Below are 24,395 nucleotides of genomic sequence, written 5' to 3' on the forward strand. Positions count from 1 at the left end.
TGATTAGAATAATTAAGGCAGAGACTCCACGACCTATTCAGTCCCCACATCTGAGAAGGTGATGTAGTTGATTAGATGTGAAGTAAGAGGTGGAGAAGATGCTTGGGATGCAACTGCTGCAGACACTGCAGCTGGAACTGGAAAATAATCTATGTAAATAACACTATTAGCATGCTGCTGTCAATTCTCCCACCTACTTTTCCAGTTTTATTGCCTATTATTCTATTTAATCTTTAAAATTTTGGATTGTCTGCCATGCTGCATGCTCCCTCAGCCTGCTATATCATCTCTTTAAAACTCACCTCTGCTGTGATGCTCAGAATAGCTAGCTGGATGCTCAGATGTAAAGAAGCATCTCTCCATCTCTTTTCCTAGACTGAGTGGTGATTCCACAGGTTTTCATGGTGTATGGATGATGTCTGGAATTGCATGGTCCCGGTCAGATCAGCATCCCTAGAAATACAACAAAAGAGCAGGAACACCAGCTGAAGACATAAGTGGCTCCCCCGACTCATTCTTGAAAACTGCCTCACAGATGGGGAAGGAACTTGTATCTTTTGTCTCAGTTATTTGCTGTAACTGCATACTCCTCCTTCCTAACATTCCTCTCAAAAACATGCTGACATCAATTAACCTTTTCATTGCATTCATCCTTTGCCTTTGCCTTTATGGTAAGTTTGGGAAGTTTTGCTGCCCCAACAGTTCTCAGGGATTGTTGTTAAAGCCCAAAAAGATTGTGAAATTTATATTTTAAGGTTTAAGATCAGAGAAAAGAGAACAAAATGAATAGAACGTACAAATTCACATGCCAGAAATTGTATCTTATACTTGTAGAGTGGAAGGATGTTACTGACTGCATTGGTAGGAGACCTCCAAAGCCTGATGGTCAGGCTGGGGTATGGAAGATGGCATATACAGACAATAACTCATTTGCAGGACAGGATTTGCCATGAGGAATAGTTGCCAAGGGGCTGACATTTCCAGGAGCAATGCCTTGTACCAATGGCATCGTTGCACTTGCTTTGGTTGGGCTCTACGGTGGACCAGCAGGATCAGGATTCAGAGGTGGTGCCTTTGCTTTGGGGCATGGAGAGGAGTGTAATTGCAGTAACAAAATGCCTACAGCCATCCTGCTTTCAAAATTTTCTCTGAGTGTAACCCCACACAATGGACCTCTAGTGAAAGTCTCCCCAAATTGGAGTCCTTTGCACTCACACATCCTTTCATTTTTTATTATTTTTGAGGAGGGATCCATGTTGTGCAATGACCTTCTCATTGTGAGTGGACTGAAGCAGAGTAGAGTCAATCTGCTGACATCACCTCAGTTGTAAGCAGAGCTCCCTCACACCCCTCCCTCGCTGCCTCCATCCCGCACAGGGACACCCGTGGCTGTGCACTGCACTGCCCTCTGACATCAGCTGCCCCAGTGCACACACATATATCCACTGCACAGCCTCCTTTCATTTGCTTCATTCCTGCAAAAAAGGGTTCCCTTGACATTTTTGCTTCAAGTACAGTGTCTGCGTTTAAAAGGAGTACTTTCCTATTCTTTCTCCTGGGAATGTTTTTATTACCCGCTGTTATGTCTCTGTATCACTTGCTAGTAAAATAATAGAGAAGTGTTCAGAGCAGCTGAACCATACAGCATTTTTCCCTCATGTGCTTGCCTTTTTCTCTCCCCTACTGTAAAAGTGCTATCTGATTCCCACTAAAACAAGATTTAAAGATGACAGCTGTCTTCCATGTAGTGACATTCACTATGAAGAAGAGAAATGTGGACTGATTTCTTTAACTTGATCCTGTACATGCTCATTACTGCAGTAATCCAAACATTCTCTGTTTGCTGAATAAGGAAATATCTAGTTTGAAAAGAGCTATTTGGCTTAGTACAGGTTTGCTGGATCCTGCTCTTATAGGGTCTGCACAAAACCTTTGTTTATTTTTCTCTGCTGAAATTGTTCAAATGGCTTCTCATTATCATTGGGTGGGACTGAAAAGAAGCACTGATGTCAGTTTTGTGACATGTCCTGTTATTTAAGTAATTCACAGTCTAGTCTGGGACACGTTTGACCTTCCTAAATAATTGGCTATGTAGTTGGGTTTTTTTTGTTGTTGTTGATAGGTTTTCTTTTTTCTTTTCCCCTTTAGCATGAATAAATGAAGAATGAACAAACTAACTACTATTGGCAAGGAAAGAACTTCTAGTAAACAAAACCCTGTTACAAGTTTCCATGAGCTGTTGTAAATATCACTCTGTGTTTGTCCCTTCAAAATCATATAACACTCTATTCAAACCTATCTGCAGAGCCTTTTGAAAATACTTCCTGGGAAGGGGCTTTCTAAATTCAAAGGGCCTCAGATTCTATTAGAGGGATCTGTGCTTCAAAGCCCACAACAGACCCCAGTTCTCTCAACCCTCTGCTGAGCTTCAGGTCTGTGAGAAGCCATAGTGTAGTTAATGAAATGGCTCATTAATTTACATGTTAAGGACAAGATTAAGCACTTGGTAAGACGCCTAGCAGCTTGTTTGGGTGCTGACCATGTACTTGCAAGAAAGAAGCTACCATGGGCCATGGTTCCCTCAGCCTTCCTCACCACACATGCTCCCGAGGACCTCAACGATGAATGAGGAAGGAAAACCTGGAGGTTTTCAAAGTGGCAAGCCTTGAGTGAGAGTTTACCCTTCACTCTCACAGTTGAGGAATGTGAGGTATAACAGCAATTTCAGTTTCCCCATTCCCCCCATGGTTGCTCATACATATTTGGGTGTGATTTTCACAACTATGCACGGGTCTAACATAGAGTTTGCAGGATTGTGTCAGTTTGTGCAGATAAAGCATTGCAAATTGTTTCCTTGCACTATATGAAAGGTTCCAGAGGGTGACTGCTGCATCCAAACATGCTTCACAGCTGACATTTGTCTCTGAATAAGCAGAGCTCAATGAAAAGGCTAAATGTTCACAAAGAACCTCTTTACTGAGGGGTTAATGAGGACTTGAAAGGACTTGCACTCTGGCCTTAGCTGTGTATGTTTGTCTTTTCTTTACTTTCATCTCTCCTCCCTAAATCCTAGTCTTTTCATTCTTTTTTTGCTGCTTTTAATTTGTGTCTCTGTATTAAACCAATCAGCCTTCATTCCTTTCTTCACTTCTTCCTTTCTTTTTCTCTTTCTTCTCTCTCTTTTCTTCCTTTGCACTGTTTTGGGTTCCTGACTTTGACAGATTGTTAAAAACAGAAACTACAGAAGTGTCTATTGCTTGAACCCACTCATGGCCTCTCTTGCTAACACGCAATGATTATTAGTGATAACATTACACAGTAAACGGTGTAATTGACTCAGAAGGAAAATTCTGGTTTTGTTTGAAGAGGTAAAGGTATAACTTTACATGGTTTAACTCAGTCTTTTTTTTTTTTTTATCTGTAACACATGTCTAGATGAAATATAGTGTTTGCCCATTTAAAAGCATTTTCTTTCCTCCTTTAACAGTGGGAATCTCAGAAAGACTTACTATGTCTCATACTAAAGAGAAAGATTGCACATTGTTATCCAAAGAGCACTATGCAACCAAATAACAATTCATTTGATGTTACTGAATGTACACTACCTGCTATGCTCAGTAATGAATAGTATAAATAAAAATGAGCCTGTTAGAGTACTATTTTCCCTACTTTTGCACACACACACACAAAACAACCAAAAAAAACCAGCTGAAAAACTCATGCGGGTGAACTGAGACCATTCTAACATGCAGGAAAGAGGTTTGTAAAAAGGCTTTGAATTAAAAACCCAACTCTGAAGCATAGTTCGAGTTTATAAATACAATGCCTCAGCTCACTGATCCTAACATCCATAATTGAATCTAGCTTCTGTAAAGCTAATCTCTGCTCCCAAAGCTCTTGAATTATCTACCAATCCCTATTTTTTAAAGGCAAAATTTCTCCTTCTTTATCCTAAGAAAAGTGAACATCAAAAGTAACTGTGAAAGATCTAGGAAATAATAAATTATTGTTTCATCACATAAAATGTTTTATAGGACAATGTAGTTAATAAGACATAGACCTAACATAGGTTTGTAGGTTACTAGGTGAGTTAACTCATCAGATTGAATGGTCTGGATTTCCAATATAGATCACTTGACCTAGTTTCCATAGTTCCTTATACTGTTTTAATTTCTACAGGCTATACTTATGCCATACATCCATCAATGTGAAATAATATTCCCAGGCCATGCTAGTCAATCTTCTGTAGTTTTAAACTGTAAAAGAATTTTCTGGCATATTTCTGGCCCATGTCAGCAGTTTCTCAAATTTTTCCCAGGCATGGTTCAGATATTAGCACATGGTGGGAGCCATTCCCAGTAGACATGAACCCTGTTTGAGCACCAGTAGCTTAGTCTGAAGTGTAGCTTTTCATCATAGGGTGAGAAAGAACCTTTGTGCCAAAGGAAGAGGGTCATCAACAGTGTGCCTTTGAAACATTTAATGATTTTTAGTGTATGCTGAAATGTAGGAACGTAGACACTTTGATTATCAAGGCTTGCATTCCTGCAGAGATGTCCTCCAAAATTTTGGGCTTGTAGAACTTTCCTACCTCCTAATATCTTAATGCCCAGATGTTCTGAGATGTGATAACACACACACACACCAGACAGGAAAGGCATGTACATTTGCAACCAGTTTGTTGTCCATAAGAATTGGACAGACTCTGGAGTTGCTGTGCATGATGGCATTATCATCATCAAGAAATTAGTAAGCATGCCTAAATAAATCCCAAACTTAACCAATTTATTTTGTTTAACTAGTACCTTTAGATTAAACACCCTTTTATTTATATACCTTTAATCTAAAGGCATTTCGTAGTAATCCTGCAGAATTTTTCAAAGCATTTTTGCTTGGTCACCTATCTACCCTCTACTTTGATTGGATTAAGCCTTGAAAAGCTCCATTTGAGCTCAAGCTGATCTCATCTAAGATCTGGAAAACACCAGTGGAAGAGGCACCAACATGATGAAGGTAATACTGTATCTTCTGCTTAAAGACCACTTCAGTGGTCTTCAAACACTTGTCCTCACTATGAGAGTCCTTTTTGCCAGTGTCTGGATATGGTTGACACTGTCTTGGCAATCACATCTCTTAAGCCTAGTAACTTTATTGCCTTAAGGACATAATATCATTTCGCTGCAACAAAATGTTGCAGGCCTGTTATCTGTTTGTGGATGTCCTAGTTTTCTGTACTGGGAGAAGTGGATTCCCTGCAATCCTGTGCTGAAAGATTCTAATAACAAACTCTAATGGCAGCTGTAGTAAATAAAACACTGATGTGACCCAAGTAATCAATGAATGGACAAAGGTGATCATTATTTTCCCTAGTATTATATATCTGTAGTGCAGAAATCTGTTCTGAGATAGTCACAATAATAAATAAATAAATAAATAAATAAACAAATAAATAAATAGATAGATAGATAAATAAATAAATCTTTATAGACTTGTGCATAAAGTAGTTCTTCTGATGTTGGCTTTATTTTCCTTTATTTCTTTTTTTCTAAAACTCTTCCAAACTCCATCTCCACCTAGACCATGTTTTTGGCCCTATGCAAGGAAAACATTTCAGAGATTTACAGAAGGATAAAATATGGAAAACATATGCCCATTCATTTTGTCTTTCTAACATCCTTATATGTTTTTTAAATCCTTCATACATGATAAAAAGTATTGGTAATCTGCACAAGTGCAGATGAAAATTAAGTTACTGCAAATGTCTGCATTACACATGTGCATACACATATCCAAGTGTTCATCCAAGTAATCTCAGAACATGTGCTTTGAGCATTGTGTATGTGTATATTGAAAATTCTTAGGAGAACTCCAGGTGCACAAAGGTTTATGACTGTGCACTGATATTGAATTTTTACACTTGCATTTGTAAAATTTTGCTCCAATCATAATACTCTTGTTTTACAATGAAAGAATAATCAGTGTATCAGGTGGCATTTTTTAATACTCCATTTTTCAACGTGTGATTGAGGGCAAACTTTCATTCTGTTATGTGTTTTGAAAAATAATTTGTTCACTTTCACAAACACAGCTCTGCTTGCATTGAGCAATTGTTTGGAAAGGAAAAGCATTCATAGGATGAGCTCTGTCAAACCACAGAGCTAGAGAATCTAGGTAAATCCAATAATATGGATATATCTCGAGTAAAAAGTAAATGTCTACAGAAAAATAGCAACACTTGACAGAGCAATAAGATAGGGAATGCCTTATTGAGACAGCTCAATTTCTGGTGATCTTGACTATATATTAAAGAAAAAAATATATATATTTTTAATGCATTTTGATGATCTGTGAGCTTAGGCCTTGCAAATCACATTTAAAGCAGAAATTTTAAAGGAAATTGTTTATCTTGCCTTGGGTTTTTGTTTGCTTGTTTGTTTTGAGGGAGAATGTTTTTGTTTGATTTGGGATTTTTTTTTTTTTTTTTTTTTTCAAAGTTAAGGTTTGCTTTACAGAGATCCGCCAGGAAAAATGGAGTCATTGTTAGCTGATTTCATACCTATGCAGTCCGGCTTAGAAGTCCTGCCACCAACGACGTGTGCCATATGAACAAAATCTGGGATTAATTAAGTGAGAGTGAACTCCTAACCCATTTGAACTGTCATGCTGAAGGTCTGGCACAAAGGATCCGGGAGTTTACAAAGACTAATCACCATTGCAGGGTCTTGTGGGCTACTCTTCACACAAGTGCCTCTGTTGTAAAATGACGCTTCAAAGTGATTGTTGCACACTGAGAATCACAAAGACAGAGACAAGGGGATGTTCATTGGACATTGACTTTCTTTTGTTCAAATACAAGGCTTTGCTTTCTTTATAAAAGAATAAAATGATCTTAGCTTTAATGTCACCTATCTAATCACAGCTTCGTAGTCACTGATGTCCAGAGAGAATATAAGCTAGACAGGTCAGGTAGCTACTCCTTGTTCAGGAAAATTAACCATTCCTTTATTAAGATCCCAATTAATATTGTTTCATATAGCACCACATATTAGTATCTGGGGCTACTTTTCCACACAGCATACCCGTTGCTATCTGATTATTATAACGTCAAAATTTAGGAAGGTTTCTCAATCAGGTCACTTAGAGATCTCAGAAATACAATGAGCTCAATACAATGAACAAAACAAGATTTCCTGTAATTCCAGAATTCAAACAGTTGCAAAATGGTACTGGACACAGATCTTGAACTATGAAGCAAAGTTCACACTGCAAGGTCTACTTCACATTATAGGGTCCCTGCATGGTCTACAACTTCTATTAGGATTCTGGTTTTGGGTGATGTAATAGATAGTTTTGTGATCTAATAATTCCAAGTTTGCTGGTGTCCTGTGTGTCATATATTGTGAAACAATGCAGTTTCCAAAGGAATTTTTTAGTTACGTTTTGTGAGATGTTGGGAAGTCATGCATACCAAGGCAAAAATAAAATAATGTTTACAATAACTTTTCTGAGATAGTTAACTAATGTTTCAGAAGAGAGATAATTATAACATCCTGGAAGGATTTGTTCAAAGGGCTTCTGTTTTTTTCTGCCCCATTTTATGATAGCACTGCATGTTCTGTATGAAACTACACTACTTTTATCTCCTACTTCCATTCAGATTCTTGCTTTGTTATTATTTTTTTCATTAGTTCTGTTACAGCCATATAAGGCTTCTCATCAAGATCTAAATCCCATTTTATTTGTTGTATGTGTGTGTGAAGAGAGTTTATACGCCAAAAGTTTGCTTCAAGAATTCTTGATTGATGGAGATCTACCCAACAACACATTAAGACAAATGAAAGAGAAAGGAGCACCAGAATTTAGACCACTTAGAATGTCTTCAGGAGTGAGAATTCATCAGAAGATGGCATTACATCAATTGGAAAACACTCTGTGGTTGTGTATTTGTTTCCAAAGTTTTTTGTTTTTTTTTTTGTTGTTGTTTTGTTTTGTTTTGTTTTTCAGAAGAAATTGCAGGTTTTGTGAAGGGGGAAGGTCCTTACTGAGAAGTTTTCAGTATCCAAGGATGTTGAAAAATGAGTAGGCTTCTTCATACATGTATCAGACATAAAAAATCCCTGTATCATGTGTTCTACAGAATTCAGACAAGAAATAGCAAAAAGAAAAAAAAAACAGTTCATCCTGTTTTCAGTAATGCAACCAAGCACAAATGTTTAGACAACAGCAGAGCTGGAAAGATCAAAGGGAAAACAAGAGCAGAACTGAAAACAACAGGCCCCTTGCTTTTACATCCTACACTTGGTTTTGTGGCTAGACATCTCTGGCCAGCCTGGCTGTGCCAGTTGAGGACATAGTCATAGCCAGCCCACTTCCATCATTTCGCTACTATGCCCTTCGGCAAGGTTGCTCCTTTCCTTAGATCCTCTGTGTCAGACAGACAACATGCTAAAAACAGTCCTTTTTATTTGAAATAAGCTCTTTAAGAAAAGATTTATTGTTGTTGTTCATTAGTGGAGTGTTGATATTCAGAAGTAGAGATCTTCATGGCTATACAGGACAAGGAGGAACCACACAGAGACTGAGGCCCAACACATAGGAGAGCCAATGACACCAGCGATGGGATAGAGAGAGAGCATTGGTGTATCAGATTTAAGTAGCAAGATTTTAGTAGTAGAGCGCTGCCGGTGTAGCCCCTATGAGGAGTTAAAAGCTTCTCCAAAAAGGACCTGTCACTAGTCAGAGCTGATCCAAAGCTGGAGAGATTTAAGAAAGAGAAAAACTTCTGCACAGCAGCAGCTGGCAGAAAGCAGTGAAATACTATGAGCAAGACAGCCCTAAAAACATCAAGGCCAGTGCAGAAGAAGAGTAGGATTTGCTTCAGGAGCAGAGCAGGATCTCCTTGCAGCCCAGAAGAGATCCAAGGTGGAGTAGGCTATCCCTAGCAGCCCATGGACATCACACAGAGCAGATTTCCACGCGCAGCCGTAGAGGAGCCTATGGTGCTGCAGTCACTGAGGCCTGGAGGAGGCATAGTCCATGGAGAACCCCTTCAGGAGCAGTGCCAGGTTGGAGCTGCAGCCTGTGGGAAGGAGCCTGCAGTAGAGCAGGAGGGCTGAGGGAGCTGCTCCCCAAGGGTACCTGTACTGGAGTACTTCCTAAAGGATGGATTCCATGGTACAGATCCATGTTAGAGCAGGGCTTGGAAGAGATGCAGTCAATGGGAAGCCCGTGTGGGGTCAGTTCAGGAAGGATGGCATCCTATGGGAGGGAACCCACATGGATCAGCAGAGGCAAAATGTTAATGGACTGACCACAACCAACATTCCCCATCCCCCTGCACCATAAGGGGGAGGAGGTAGAAGAGGGTGCTTTTCCTTTGCCTATGATGGTGATTGGCAAGTGAGTAGTGTGTTGGCTGTTCAAACAAGCCTGCCCATGGGGGTGTGAAACATTCACTGAAGAGACACAAGCTGTCCCATCAGCTTATTCAGGGTGCTGGCAGTCACCAGCAGGATGAGAGAGAAAGCCAGATCAGGTGGCTTCTTGGGTTGGCAAAGAAGTGTACAAGGTGTGTGCCTACATGAAGCTTCAGCATAACAGTTTCCTGAAAGGTAAAATTTTCAGTCTCCAAAGACATGCTTGCTGTCATTGCTCACACATATATATATAGCCTTCTGCTTTGCACTTTTAATAAGCATTTTTCCTCTATTGCCAATAATTGAGTGGTTTATCTGAAGCAGTGAGAAGTGTGGGACTCAGATTGTTGGCCAAATATACTTTTGCCTCATGTTGTATGTGTTTATTGATAAATTCATCATGTGAGACACTTTGGGTTCCATAGAGTTAATACTGTAAAGTCTTTTAGAAAAAACAGACTGAGGTGATTGAGAAGGTATCAGGCTACACGCAGCAATCCTTGGTACAACGGCTGACGGCGGTATTTATTTTCATTTGATAAACAGCAAGAGCAGGGCCTGCCCCAGACTTCTCTCACTCCATTCAGAAGGCAATGTTTATGAACAGCTGCAGGGAGTTACTCACAAGAGGCTTAAGCAGGGAGGGGGAAAAAAGGCCATTCCTCCGGGCCCACCCAGCCACTGGATTTTTCAGCTGAAGTGCAGTGTCAGTTTCATCCCAACCGGACGGTGAAAACTGAGCCCAAACAACTGTCGGGATCACAAAAACTGGAGAGAGAGAAAAGACGGTGATAAATGCAACGGCAAGTCATACCCTCAGAGCTGCCCAACGCACCTCTGTCAAGGAGATAATGGTAGGTTTGGGGCCAACATGAGGAAAAAAGAAAAGGTCACTCACAGACATAAGAAAGATATTTGTGAAACTGCTTAAAGTGTTTCTTAGTACACCAATATCTCTACATTTTTCACTGGAGATGCAGATTATTTGGACAAGTGATTCCATGCATTTCCCCTTTTGTGGTGCAGGTGAAAGGATAAAAACTTCTCCTAAAAGAGGAATTTCTGCCTTTTAAGACTCAATGATTTATTTCAATGACTTACTGATAGACAGCTTTAGAATTTCTTAGAAACACTTTGGCATCATACCACTGTTATTATGCTGGTGGGATTTGGAGAGGGATAAGGAGGGATTTTTCTCAGTCTCATAGTGAAAATGGAGGTAAAGCCCAGATTATTTTCAACCTCTTGAAGACATAAAGTATCAGTTCTCCTGGTTTAGAAATGGAGTAACACCTCTCTCCTCCAGATACTGCAATGTATGCTGTGATGAAGATGCAGGGTCACTAAATTTAAGAAATTCTCTTATCTAACATTGATCAGAGATTTTAGCAGAAATGCTGGCCTTTTTTTAGCAGAGATTTTAGAAGAAATTCTATATCACCTACTTACACAATTATGCACCGTAAGTCTTTGGTAATTTGTGAAGATTTTTCACATATAGTTCAAACTAGTTTCTCTTGTATTCTAGGGAAGTTCAAATGTCTTGTCCATCAGTACTGTGAAATTGGAATTCAACAGTTGAGACTAAATTTATGTTCTATAACATAGGTTTAATTTATGATTTCTTATTATATACAGGCAGTTTTCTACTTAAGAATTTATGTTGGTTAGATTTTCATCTTCATCAAAGCTACCAACCAATCAGGAAAATATTTTTTATCTTACACTTATTTCTTTGAGAATTAACATAAATCTGACAACTATGGAAAATATTAATAGTTTCTGCTCTTCATGGGAGCCTGCACACACAGACAACACAACTTTCAAATGCTTTGCATGTATTGTGGCTTAACCCTGGCAGACAGCTCAACATCTCCCAGCCACTCACTAACTCTCCCTGGGTGGCATAATGGAGAGAATCAGAAAGGTAAAAGTGAAAGAACTCATGGGTTGAGATAAAGACAGTTTACTAGGTAAACCTGTGTTTACTAGGTAAACAAGCAGAGCAAAGCAAAGAATTCATTTGTATTGCAAAGAATTTTCATTAGCAGGCAGATGTTCAGTCACTTCCAGGAAAGCAGGATTCATCACATGAGATGATTTCTTGGGAGGACAAATGACATCACTCCAAATATCTCCACTTCCTCCTGGCTTTTGTTGCTGAGCATGACGTCATGGCATGGAACATATCCTGACTATGTCCCTGCCCAGCCCCTGGTGCAGCCCCAGCCCACCCAGCAGCAGGACAGCACGTGAAGCTGAAGTCCTTGAGGCTGTGTAGGCACTGCTCTGCAACACACATGGCATCATACAATCCTCTGTGAGGAAAATAACTCTATCTCAGAACCATGAGAGAACATCAGTGTAAGTGCAGTTACCATTACTTTGTTTCAGTGTTAAAATTGTCTTGATAATTGCACGTAACACATTTTATCATAGGAGTCAAGAAAAACGCTAACAAGACTTAGAACATCTGTGAAACAATTGATTTTAAATGTTTTATCTGTTAGAATAAACTCAAATCTGTGGTGGGCCTGTAGGTATTCAATCTTCTTCTGCTTCTTCTTCTGTAAGAGTTATACCATCATGTGCCAAAAGCAAAGACAGGATAAAAGCATGGAAAATGTGCTCACAACCATGCAATAATTGTAAGCTGGTACATCAGCTCCCTCTTACTGGTCGTTCAGTGACCTGCTCTGGCAAGGAAAGTAAGGAATATTAAGGAAGGTCAAACAACAGTCATATTTGGTGTTCACTTTGACCCTAATCGTGGGAGAAGACACAATGACAGAACATCATAAAGAGGACTCTCCCTAGTGTTTCTGTTACTGATTTATCTTGTCTGGTACTCTGTCTCTAGGGATGTAAGTCTCTGAGACTTCAGAGACTTCAGAAGACTTGAGACATTAACTTGAAAAACATTGCTGAGAGCAATTAGGAGCTCTTTTTTTCTTTTCTAGAACCAAAAGGAGACAAAAAAAAAATGAGAAACAGGCTCACAGGATTCTATATAAAAATAGACAGAACCGAAAAATAGTAGTCTCTATATGATAATCTTCATAGTAGTTTTTTTTTAGTAATATCACTATTAAGCTATTGGTGTGAACAAAGCTCTGAGATTGTCACTCTCATGCCTTGCCAGTAAAGCTAAATTTTTGTTGGGCTTTTGAGCATCAGTAACTTTAAGTATGTCCATAAATGTTTTGCCAAGGCATCTCATGAAGAAATACCTGGCAGCACCATTTCAGTAGCACTCAGTACCCTTCAATCAGTTGTTTCTACTTCTCAAGATAACTCTTCTTTAAATATATATATATTTTCAAAACTGTGAGAAAATTTGCTTATGAGTAGATCCAAGAATAAGCTCCCAAAGAAAGCCACAATCCTATACTCTCACATAAATCTCTCCTTGGTATTTAAGGTTGCAGTATTCTTCATTTAGATACTGCATGGATTGGATGAATTAAGTAGGTCTACTAGTGGTAAGGCCAGTTTTGAACAGAGCTGGTGACACATTCTTCATCTGTCTAAAGCAACTTCCTTCAGTAACATGCTGAATCTCATGTAAGGTGTAAGTAAATAGTAAATAAGCTTTTCCCTAGGGATGCATACCCTATAACGAGTCCAGAGTTTCTAGCTAGCAGAAGTGAGAGCCATACATCACAAGGAAGAGCAGCTTTCAGGTTTCTTTACAAATTGCCCCATGAATGAGTTTAAGGTATAGCAATTGTGTGGAGATGCAGACACATCCTCCTTACCCATTCTGGCCTATATTTTGCCTATTGCTTTCTGCTTTGTCATAATATCTATAAACACAGAGTGGGCTATCACCACTTGCCTTCACTATTCATGGCTGTTTTATTGGCATCTTACTGGAAGTTGGCTGACAGCCTTTTGGCCACAGATGTTGTTCTTACCAGCCAGGTGTGCTTGAGCATGGGGACCCTGAAAGCTTTGGGCCATAAACTTCAGATGCCAAATTTGCAAGAGTATGACCTACGTGGAAGGCAGTGTGGATGTGCCATGGTGCTGTCAAGGGTGAACTGGTAAACAGAAGCTCCATGTAAAATGATGGACTTTGGCTGCATGCCCCTGACGCCCAAGAAACCCTATGGGAAAATGACCTAAGTGTGCCCTGGCCCTCCACCCCTTTGCCTTGGTTTCCAGACGGAGGAACGCAAGTGTTCAGGAAAGATGGAAACAACCGGACACTTGCCAAGGCCTTACAGAATCACAGAATCACAGAATTGTAGGGGTTGGAAAGGACCTCCAGAGATCATCGAGACCAACCCCCCTGCCAAAGCAGGTTCCCTACATCAGGTCGCACAGGTAGGCGTCCAGGCGAGACTTGAATATCTCCAGAGAAGGAGACTCCACAACCTCCCTGGGCAGCCTGTTCCAGTGCTCCGTCACCCTCACCGTGAAGAAGTTCTTACGCACATTCGTGCAAAACTTCCTATGCTGCAGCTTATGTCCGTTTCCCCTCGTCCTGTCTCCACGTACCACTGAAAAGAGACTGGCCTCAGCACTATGGCCGCCACACCTCAGATATTTATAAACCTGGATCAGGTCCCCTCTCAGTCGTCTTTTCTCAAGGCTAAACAGACCCAGTTCACTCAGCCTTTCCTCATAGGGGAGATGCTCCAGGCCCTTCACCATCTTTGTGGCCCTCCGCTGGACTCTTTCCAAGAGATCCCTGTCTTTTTTGTACTGGGAAGCCCAGAACTGGACACAGTACTCCAGATGAGGCCTTACCAGGGCAGAGTAGAGGGGGAGGATCACCTCCCTCGACCTGCTGGACACGCTCTTCTTAATGCACCCCAGAATGCCATTGGCCTTTTTGGCCACGAGGGCACACTGCTGGCTCATGGCCAACCTGTCGTCCACCAGGAAGCCCAGGTCCCTCTCTGCAGAGCTCCTCTCCAGCAGCTCATCTCCCTCTCCAGCAGCTCATCCCCCAGCCTGTATTGGTGCATGCAGTTATTCCTCCCTAGGTGTAAGACCCTACACTTGCTTTTGTTGAACCTCATCTGGTTTCTTACTGCCCAGCTCTCCAGCCTGTCCAGGTCTCGCTGAATGGCAGCACAGCCTTCAGGCGTGTCAGCCAATCCTCCCAACTTCGTATCATCAGCAAACTTGCTGAGGGTGGCCACTATCCCCTCATCAAGGTCATTGATGAAGATGTTGAACAAGACCGGACCCAGCACAGACCCCTGGGGGACACCACTGGTTACAGGTCTCCAGCCAGACTCTGCACCACCAACGACGACCCTCTGCGCTCTGCCAGTCAGCCAGTTCTCAACCCACCTCACTGTCCACTCGTCTATCCCACACTTCCTCAGCTTTGTTATAAGGATGTCGTGGGAGACAATATCAAATGCCTTTCTAAAGTCAAGGTACACTACATCTACCGCTCTTCCCCCATCCACCCAGCATGTGACAGCATCATAGAAGGCCACCAAGTTGGTTGAGCATGACCTCCCCTTGGTGAACCCATGCTGACTACTCCTGATAACCTCCTTTTCTCCCAGTTGTCTGGAGATGGTATCCAGCACAAGCTGTTCCATCACCTTTCCAGGGACAGCAGTGAGGCTGACAGGCCTATAATTACCCGGATCTTCCTTCTTGCCCTTTTTGAAGACCGGAGTGACATTGGCTGTCCTCCAGTCTTCAGGGACCTCCCCTGTTATCCAAGACCTCTCAAAAATGATGGAGAGCGGTTCGGCAATGACCTCCGCCAGCTCCCTCAGCACACGTGGATGCACCCCATCAGGTCCCATGGACTTGTGGACCTTAGTACTGCCTAGGCGCTCACGCACGTCCTCTTTCCTGACTAAAGGGAAGTCTCCCATTCCCCAGACCCTCTCACTAACCTCCAGGGTGTGGGAAACCTGAGGGAGAGCCTTTTCACTGAAGACGGAAGTAAAGAAGGCATTCAGTATCTCTGCCTTCTCAGCATCTCCCGTTACCAGAACCCCCCCTTCACTTAGTAAGGGTCCCACATTCTCTCTAGTTTTCCTTTTGCTGTTAACTTACTTGAAGAAGCCTTTTTTATTATCCTTTATCACTTTAGCCAGATTCAATTCCAGGCGGGCTTTAGCCTTCCTCGTTACTCAAATAGCCAGGGGCAAGAGATTGGGGACGAGCTGGTAGGGCTTAGCTGAAACACAGCCAGCACTCACCTGCTTATAATGTGCAGAAAGGCCAGTTTTGCCATTCCTCACTGCCCAACGCAGAAGATCAAAACCAGCGGCTTAGGTCACCTTTAAAACATTGATTTACTTCACTGGCAGTAATCTGCACTGCAAAGCAAGGAGTTACCACTTGTACCCAAGGCATCCTTAATTACACAGATTCAGGAAAACAGAACAATGTGGGTATGGCCTCTCTAGCTTCATTATGAGCTGCACATTAGGGAGGCGCCTAGTTCCTTCAGTTCAGCTAGATGTGGGTTTCAGCTCCCAGAAGTACTTGGGAAATTTTCAATAATTCAAATTGTATGTGATTTTGCTGGTGAGAAAGAAAGGTAGGATATTACTCTGATCTCTAATTTGTGAAACCTGCTAAAATGAACTGATCGGTTATGTCAATTACCCAGTATACAAGGGAGATGAAAAAGAGGGAGAGGATGATTTCTCAGCCTGTGCATGAGAGCTTCAGGATAGTTATGGTAGAAGAAGGCAGTCGTCTAATGTTTATGTGTTTTTTATATTTCCCTTACATATTCTGACTGAAATCTCCAAAGCTGTGTTAAGATGTTGGCCCGCCATCCCTGTTAAGCCCTACAAACTTAATATCCAAATCTCCTAGGCAGATGTGAAAACTTTGGCCAAAGTATAAAATCTGTAATTCAATTTATTTTACTGTATTTTCCAATAAGTGGGCGAAAACTCAAAATTAAACTTCCTATGGTATTTTTTTGCCTGTGGGCTTGAGCTGGGCAGCTGTTTGCCCTACCACTGCTATGGACTCACATGTGTTTTCCAGTGTAGATGTTGGCATGCGTGTTCAGTACGACCAAAAAGGCAAATGCAGACTATGAACAGCCCACTTGCTTGAATCTGATCTCACAATGGCTTGTTTTCTTTCAAAATATGCCCTTTAAGAATGTTATTATGCTTGTTATAAAGTAAATGAACTTTACTTCCTCACCACCACAGCCCACAGCCATTAGGCTGGCAAAGGCAGCAGGCAAACACAATCAGAAAGTGCAGTCAACAACAAACAGAAGCCAAATCAACTTTATTTTAAATAGCCCTTTACTGATGACAATAAGGAACATTCAGCACCTCAGATATCTATTTATATTTCAGTACAGGAGGAAGAATATCCAAGATACTATCATATATAAACTAATGAAGACTCCATCCATAACTCATAGTGTCATGGAAAACAAAAAAGAAACCACACTACCTGTTCAGGACAGACAATTACATCTGCAGTTTCCTGATTTTCATGGGACACTGAGAATGAAAAGGCTAATGGGAAGAGGGTCAGGATGGGTATTTATGACTCACATCTTTTTTTTTCTTTTTTTTTTTTTAGTTGTCCTAATATATTTTTTAAATCACACACACACAAAAGTAGTGAACTGCTGGATATCCACAATATTCAGCAAGTGAAGTGATTTTTCAGCCTCTCTGGGAATCCATTCTAATCAAAATTATGTAACTCACTAAAAGCTATGTAACTGTCTAAAATTTTGAATAAATTTGAATATGTCACTTCATGTGTATCTGATTTGCGGTGACTTGAATACTCTGTTGCAGAGTCTCATGGGCCTACTGTGTTGATTCCTGTACTGTGGTCCTTCCTAAGTCTCTTTAGCTTTAGAAGGATGTACAACACAAAGTATATTAATTTTTTGTCACATTCACTCATCACTTACAGAATAATTTTGTTCGAGTGTCCCAGAGTAACAGAGCTTGAAGTTTACAGTTGTTAAGAGATGTAGAAAATGCATGCTGTTCTAAGCACTTTTTCTAACTGTGATGGCTAAAAACATTCCTTACTGCATCAGAACATAATTAAAAGACTTCAGGAGCTAATGTCTCTGTTACAAATGAATTCACAGTTACTGCATAGGTCAACAGCTTCAGATCAGTAACTTGTATTTGAGGTAAGGATAACTTTCAGGAAAGCCCAGACTCTTAACTTAGAAGTCCAAGTGCAGTGGAGGAGATTCATCAGACCAATGACATAGTAAAAAATGGGAAAGTCTAGAGCAGCCTCCAACAAAAGAGGGATATTTCCGGGTACTGTGGCAATCCCAGGAAGACTTAAAGGTAAAGAAGACTGAAGTCAGTGAAACTGTTTGAACATATAATGTCTGAAAATATTGCCTCAGACGTCTCTTCTGATTATTTTCCTTTGTTTTTGGCTGACTGTTCACAAAGGTATTGCTCTGCTAAGACTAATATTGAAGGGGAAAAGGGAATGTCTCCAAGGTAGATTTTAAAGCTGCCTGACAGACAAAGGTCCTTTGATTTATACACTATGAAATGCCACTGAATTAACCTAATTAATTAATTAGGATCTAAAAAATAATCCTACCACTGTATTTCATCTCAGTTCTCATACAAAAGTATTGTTTTCCTATGTATTGAATATAATAGGTTATATGTCTGAAACAAAGATCAGAAAAAGGTTCTCCCTGACACTATGTATGATATAATTGGTTTTCTTCATGTGTTGCTCTTTCCAACAAATTTTATCCCTTAGACAAAACAGTTAAGTTTTTCCCCAGTATTCTTTCAAGAACTAATGAGTTTTCTCAGATATGCTGTACTATGCTTCAAAGTCACTTTCTCATGTCAAATTACTTCTGGACTGTAACTTTCTTTTGCCTTCTTTGCAACAATACACTTCCCACATGAATTGTTCATATCTGTTAGTTTATAATCAGATTGTTTGTAATATTTATACATTTTCCTTAACATCAGAACTGGTGCATCAGTACATCTGCAATGTTTGGGAGTGCCCTGAATGCATCAAAATTGTCAACACCAGCCCTCTGTAGTTCTAGACTGACGATTTCCACATGGACTGGAAAGAAATACAGTCACAGATTTAATACTTTAAAGTTTGGGAGGTTACCAAGTTGTCCAGATGTATTTCTCTTGCTGCTAGAATCCCATGTTGCTTTGCATGAATGCAGGATTCCCTCCTAAACGTAATTACAAGTGTTTGTGTTCAGTAATGTCAGGAGGAAATAAGGAAATAATGCTAGAAAAGCTAAGGGCAATTAGCCCTTCATTCCAGACTCCTCACATGCAGTGTAGGGAGAGACTTCTTTATGACTGCATCGAGAGTCTTATCAGACTCGATATCAAAAGATGAAAATTATGTTTGTATCTTCCTTTGGTTTCTTGTTCTGTGACCAACCATATCTGTCCATGGAGAGCAAGTCTAAGTGCATAAATGGTTCCCACAGTGGTTAAGATATGTGTTTACTTTATTCTCTGCCTTTTGATATCTTCTTTTCTAAACTCTTCTTTACAATACCCTTGTCTCAAGCATTATTCAGAATTAGAGTGATTTATTAATTGGAATGCAGAAGGGGTCACAGTCACAGACGAGGATCCTAGTGTGCTACATGCTCAAAGAGAACAAAGAGAAACTCCTTTCCCCAGAGAATTTTTAGCCTTAGCTTGAGAAAGAACAGATAGAGGCACAAGCAAGAGCAGAGAATCACTGGGGATAATATGACTGCATTTGCAGCATTAAATTGTACAGGACCAGTTGCTGGTTTTAATGCCAAGGTGCCTGGTGTGGCTGTGACTGTGTTATTAAGCACACTTCTGGAACAATGAGGGCATACTCCCTGCACCAAATGGAAATGTCCTTGATCTGCACTATTTAAACACTTTAAACACTTTTGGGAGATGACTCCAACCAACACAGTGTCATGGACTATTCTAACATTCTGATATTAGAGACTACTGACCTCCTGTGTTCACACCATTTTTTGGTACAGCTTTATTTACTGGCATACAGTGAGTCACAGGCCATTCTGATGGGGTCTGATCAAAATGAGGCAGCTGCCTTTACAATGACCTAAAATAAAAGGAACTATATAGTGTGTCCAGATCATCTTAACAAAAATGCAATCTCAGTAAACAGGCTCAATGCCTGCATAAGCTAGATGAACAAAATTGCTGACCTTCTAACTCTTTTTTTTTTTTTCTCCAGAAAAATTTCTAAAACAAACATATCAAAGAATTTTAGAAGAGTTAAGCTTTTGTGCATAAATCACTCTCTAATGAATAGAGAGTTAGCAAGTGATTTTTCCAGAGCAAGTTATTCCTCTGAACAACTTACTTTTCTGCCTCCAAAACAGATGGTAGTGTTCAATGTCTAAAATAGATTAGTGAAAGAAATGGACAGGCTACAGTTCATTCAGTACTGTATTTTATTGAGTTTGCTCTGCACACACACGCACACACTAATCCCAAAATAACCAAGGTGTGTACATATGCGATTAAGCCACAAAAGCAATCAAATACATATTTCAACAATCTATTAGTGTCCTGCAGTGCAAACCGTTTATGCTTTTGTCTAAAGGAAAATGTATTTAAATCCCACAGTTATTACATTTCAGTGCAGTGCATCATAACACTATCTGTCCTGTAGTTACAGTAATGCATTGTGTGGTAAAGTTGCCACAATTCTACAAATAGAAAAAGAAAAATAGAAAAAAAGGAAAAGGGAAAGGAAAAGGGAAAGGAAAAGGAAAACAGAAAAAAGAACGAAAAAGAAAAAGGAATAAAAGAAAAAGGAATAAAAGAAAAAGGCAAAAACAAAAACAAAAAATAAAGAAGAAAAATAAAGAAAAATATTTCTTCACAAGAGGATTTTTAGCAGGCTGAACAACTTTAAGATCTGAAGAAATGTGGTCTGTGATCTGCCTTGCTATGGGCAATGGACCTTGAATACTCTTATCTGAGTCCTGATAATGCAACGGTATGAATAGCTGTGCTAATGCAGTCATAACTGTCTTGTGAATCTCCAGGCAAAGGTGCTCAAGCCATCCCTGTTTAACTGTGCTTTAACGCTTCTCCCTCTCCTTCATACCTTTTTTTCATTCGTTTACAAGGGTGGATAGTGATAGGACAAGGAGGAATGGTTTTAAACTGGGACAGGGAAGGTTTAGGTTAGATATTAGGAGGAAGTTTTTCACACAGAGGGTGGTGACACACTGGAACAGGTTGCCCAAGGAGGCTGTGGATGCCCCATCCCTGGAGGCATTCAAGGCCAGGCTGGATGTGGCTCTGGGCAGCCTGGTCTGCTGGTTGGTGACCCTGCACATAGCAGGGGGGTTGAAACTAGATGGTCATTGTGGTCCTTTTCCACCCAGGCCATTCTATGATTCTATTATAACATTTTCACTTTTTTTCTTAATGCATCTTGACTTTGGCAATGATCAGAAGTACACTTCTTCAATAGCAGGTAAAAAAGAAAGATTAGCTCTCAGTCCACAGGCACCAAATCCCTCTCCCCAAAGTCTGTTTCCATTGGATCAAGATGAATATAAAAATTAGTTCAATTAAATAATTCAGTCTGAATTTAAAAAAGAAAGTATTTTTAACCCACAAAATTTCACAGATTGAAAGCCTACTGTGGATGCCTCCAGAGTAGGAACAGCACTGAGAAGGGGAAGGGTTTCAAAGGATGGGAGCAGAACAAAAAGGGAAGGGAGAAAAAAGCAAGGACCCTATCATGTGGGCCACTTGAGAGAACACTGTCATGAAGAAAGCAAATTGGAATTTATTTTTCTGTGTCAGGGGAAACTACTGAGTGAAGTACCATTTCAGGAACTGTATTTGAGACCAATCAGGCTGCAGCTCAATTGCAATTGAATGGGGCAGACATACTTTCTAATGAGCACCAGGCTTTACACTGTGATTTAAATCATAAAACCTCCATTTAAATGGCATGTAAACTAATTAATGGCAATGCAATGAAAGTAAGTAATAATTTTTTTAAAGGCCACAATGGAAAGAAATTTAACTGCTGCTTCTTGATACTTAACGGGTTCCAAACCTCAAGCATAAGTTGCAGTACTTTTATTAAAAAGTCCTTTAAAAAAATAGTAATACAGAAGATTATTCATCTTCTATTATATTTCCTACATTAAAAGTTCTCATTTTTAGGTTACTAAAAATATTTTCTAAACAATGTTTTGGATTAAAACTTCCTTATTTCTGAATGCCAACATGTTCAATCACAACATAGTATGTCTGATTCTTGTGACATACACAGAGGATCTTAAAGTGGACCAGAACCAGCCTCAAACATAGAGTAAATATTGCTCTCATTAAAATCAGTGGAATTGCACTGTTCACTGTAACTAAGGTTCTTGTATATTCACTGCAAAATGAATAAACAGTTTAATGGCTTTGATGTTATGATCACATACAACTCTGCCAGAACACATATTATTATGCTCCCTCAAATGATTTGTTATTTTTCCAAAACCAACATGATGGTGATGGGTAGAGCTGTTTTACTTATCCATCTGAAATTAGATCAAGTACACCAGACTCATAAATTGTTAAGGAATAAAACCAACACAACCAGAATTTTCCAGGCCCTCTGGACCTAGCCCTAGCACCATACATAATTTACAAGTGAAATTAAATCTCTAAGTATGTCAATGAGCTTTGTACAAGGCAAGGACCATAGTTAGGTGCTATAGAAATTCAGCTGGCCTCTGGAAGGAGTCTTAGCCATGTACAAGGGCTTATGCCTGTATGGGAGCAGAGCCAGGTCAAGTACAGGTATGAATGATGACAGCTGTCCTCCTTTATAGCCAAGACATCTAGAGAGACTGTCAGTATGGTGTAGCCCTCCTCAAACAACCTAATGTAATCCTATAGCTATGACATCTCTCTTATCATTGCCTTTTGCCATCACCTCATATATCACCAACGTGTTATACATTTATTATTAGAACAGGGCATTGACAAGTATATTTTAATAACTCATATTCCTTGCAAAGGCTGTTTATGAAGCTAATATTTCTAGGCCTCTTTACCATTAATCATAAAGTGTCTAAGACATACATTCACTATCCCACTGGCTTTTGATTGGATCAAATCCCATAAAGCTTGTGCCCTGAGATGAGAATACACTAGCACAAACATGTGTGTTTGATAATATGTAATTTTCTTGCTGCAAGAACCATATCAATATGGCAATGTTACTGATTTAGTGACTTGGCCAAGTTAAAATGCACCTTATTCACTCAGTAAAGAAGAAAAATGATAAAACATAATTGTAAAAAAGTAGCTGCAGTGCTATTTGCTTGAGAACTTAGAAACAGTATGAAAGTAATCCTGCCACTGTTTTCACAAGCAGCAATTATCTGGTCTGAAATGCATGCTGATCTGAGAGCATGAAGTGTCAATAGCCAATGATTTTTTTTCCAATCTGACATTTTGACTGCAGTTTTAAGTCTGATAGGATTTTTTAAGTTGAAAGTCTTCTTACTGGAAAAAAAGTACATACAGATCTGACTTTTCCCAGCTATGGACCAGCTTTGAATGCGTATTCATGGAAATAAGCCTCTTCCAATCTCTTGACTACTTAGAAGTTCAGCTGTAACATTGGAAACAACATTGAATACAAACCTGGAAATGAGAAATTAGCTGTAACTCACCTCCTTTTCACGTTTATATTATAATTTCTCAAAGACATGCAAACAGATTTGAGAGCTTGTACTCCTTTTCAAGTGTAATTTGATTGCAATATAAATTATTTACCCTGCAAACATAGTGTACAATAGCAGAAAGATGTTCGAAGGAAAATAAAGAGGTGATATGGAAGCAGTTAGTTATCAGTGTGTTTTTAAACCTACCCCTTTTTTTATAAACACATTATCACAGAGCTCTTAGTCATGTGCAAAGTCCCACTGAGATCTCTGGTGCACCACTTGTATCTGGGCAATCATCGTGAGGGAAAAGACTCGGGAGTGGGGGCTTATTTCTGATACAAGAGTTTTCTGCCACGAAGAGGTTGCCAGAATCATTTAAAGCAGATGTTTCACAGTTTCTTTTTCATAACGTTACATGCTTCCAGTTCAACTGGTGAAAAATGCTAGATAAAGAAGTAGGGTGCTACAACTACCACACAACAATTCTCCCCTACTGTCAGTGCAGGGAGATGTCTCCCTTGACGTAGACCCTCTTTTCTGATGTAAACAGCTCCTACAACAATAAAAAGTGAGAACTTTTCATGATAATAACAGATAAACTACATATAATTCTGAGAGTTTCTGGAGCAGTGTCTTACTCAAAACACTTACATAGACTGAAGTCATAAAGAAAGATCATTGGCAAAGCTTCTCTTGAAATGCGGTAAATTCTTCGCAAGTTTTTCATCAATACATTTCACAATGCTTCTGCAGAAGACTGCCAATCATCATTTCATCTGAATCTGATTAAACAGAGCAAAGTTAGCAAGCATGACCAATTCTGACCCAGTTTTCTGTTAAATGCTTTAAGAATAAATTTTTCTAACATTCCTGGTTTCCACTCAGCGTAGTATCTACGTGGAAAAGGCAGGACAAAGATCCGATAGGCAATGTGAATGTGTTGAGACTTTCTCTGTTATGGAAGAATTTAAGAAAAGAAAAAAAAAAAAAAAAAAAAAAAAAAAAAGAGCTGAATTAGAAGCTGTTAGGGCTCTTTTGTTAGTCAGTCAGTCACTTTCCTGTCCCCCATGACTTCACAAACTTACACAGGCTGGATTTCCATTGAAGCAAGGGATACATTAAGGAAAGGGAATCCACCAGGGAACACGTAAATGGTTACTGAAGAAACATTTGTGTCATAACCTGCAGCCACCCAGAAGCAGCTGTCAAAGAGTTGGTGAGCCATAAAATGGCAAGGGTCAGCTGTCCTCAGGGACTTGTTTTCCAAGGTACAGTAATAAATCCAGGGCTCTTTTTCTGAAGGAATTTGGATTTCTTGGGTACTG

At 39.9% G+C, this 24,395-nt stretch overlaps 2 long non-coding RNA genes across 17 annotated transcripts in view; one reads left to right on the top strand and one right to left on the bottom strand.

The window, feature by feature from the left end:
- LOC146544793 (uncharacterized) overlaps nucleotides 1-448 on the bottom strand; it is a 21,024-nt gene extending 20,576 nt beyond the window's left edge. For 2 of the 3 annotated variants that reach the window (XR_014882672.1, XR_014882671.1), the window contains exon 1: nucleotides 303-448. This is a non-coding gene — a long non-coding RNA (uncharacterized LOC146544793). The remainder of the gene's footprint in view (nucleotides 1-302) is intronic. The other variant, XR_014882673.1, reaches the window with a different exon arrangement.
- Nucleotides 1-24,395, top strand: part of LOC146544790 (uncharacterized) — a 120,501-nt gene that overhangs the window by 79,879 nt on the left and 16,227 nt on the right. For 11 of the 14 annotated variants that reach the window (XR_014882666.1, XR_014882659.1, XR_014882664.1 and 8 more), the window contains one exon: nucleotides 376-10,270. This is a non-coding gene — a long non-coding RNA (uncharacterized LOC146544790). The remainder of the gene's footprint in view (nucleotides 1-375; nucleotides 10,271-24,395) is intronic. The other 3 variants (XR_014882665.1, XR_014882661.1, XR_014882660.1) reach the window with 3 other exon arrangements.

This window comes from Meleagris gallopavo, chromosome 3 (genome assembly GCF_905368555.1).
Source record: "Meleagris gallopavo chromosome 3, MGAL_WU_HG_1.1, whole genome shotgun sequence".
NCBI classification, from domain to species: Eukaryota; Metazoa; Chordata; class Aves; order Galliformes; family Phasianidae; genus Meleagris; species Meleagris gallopavo.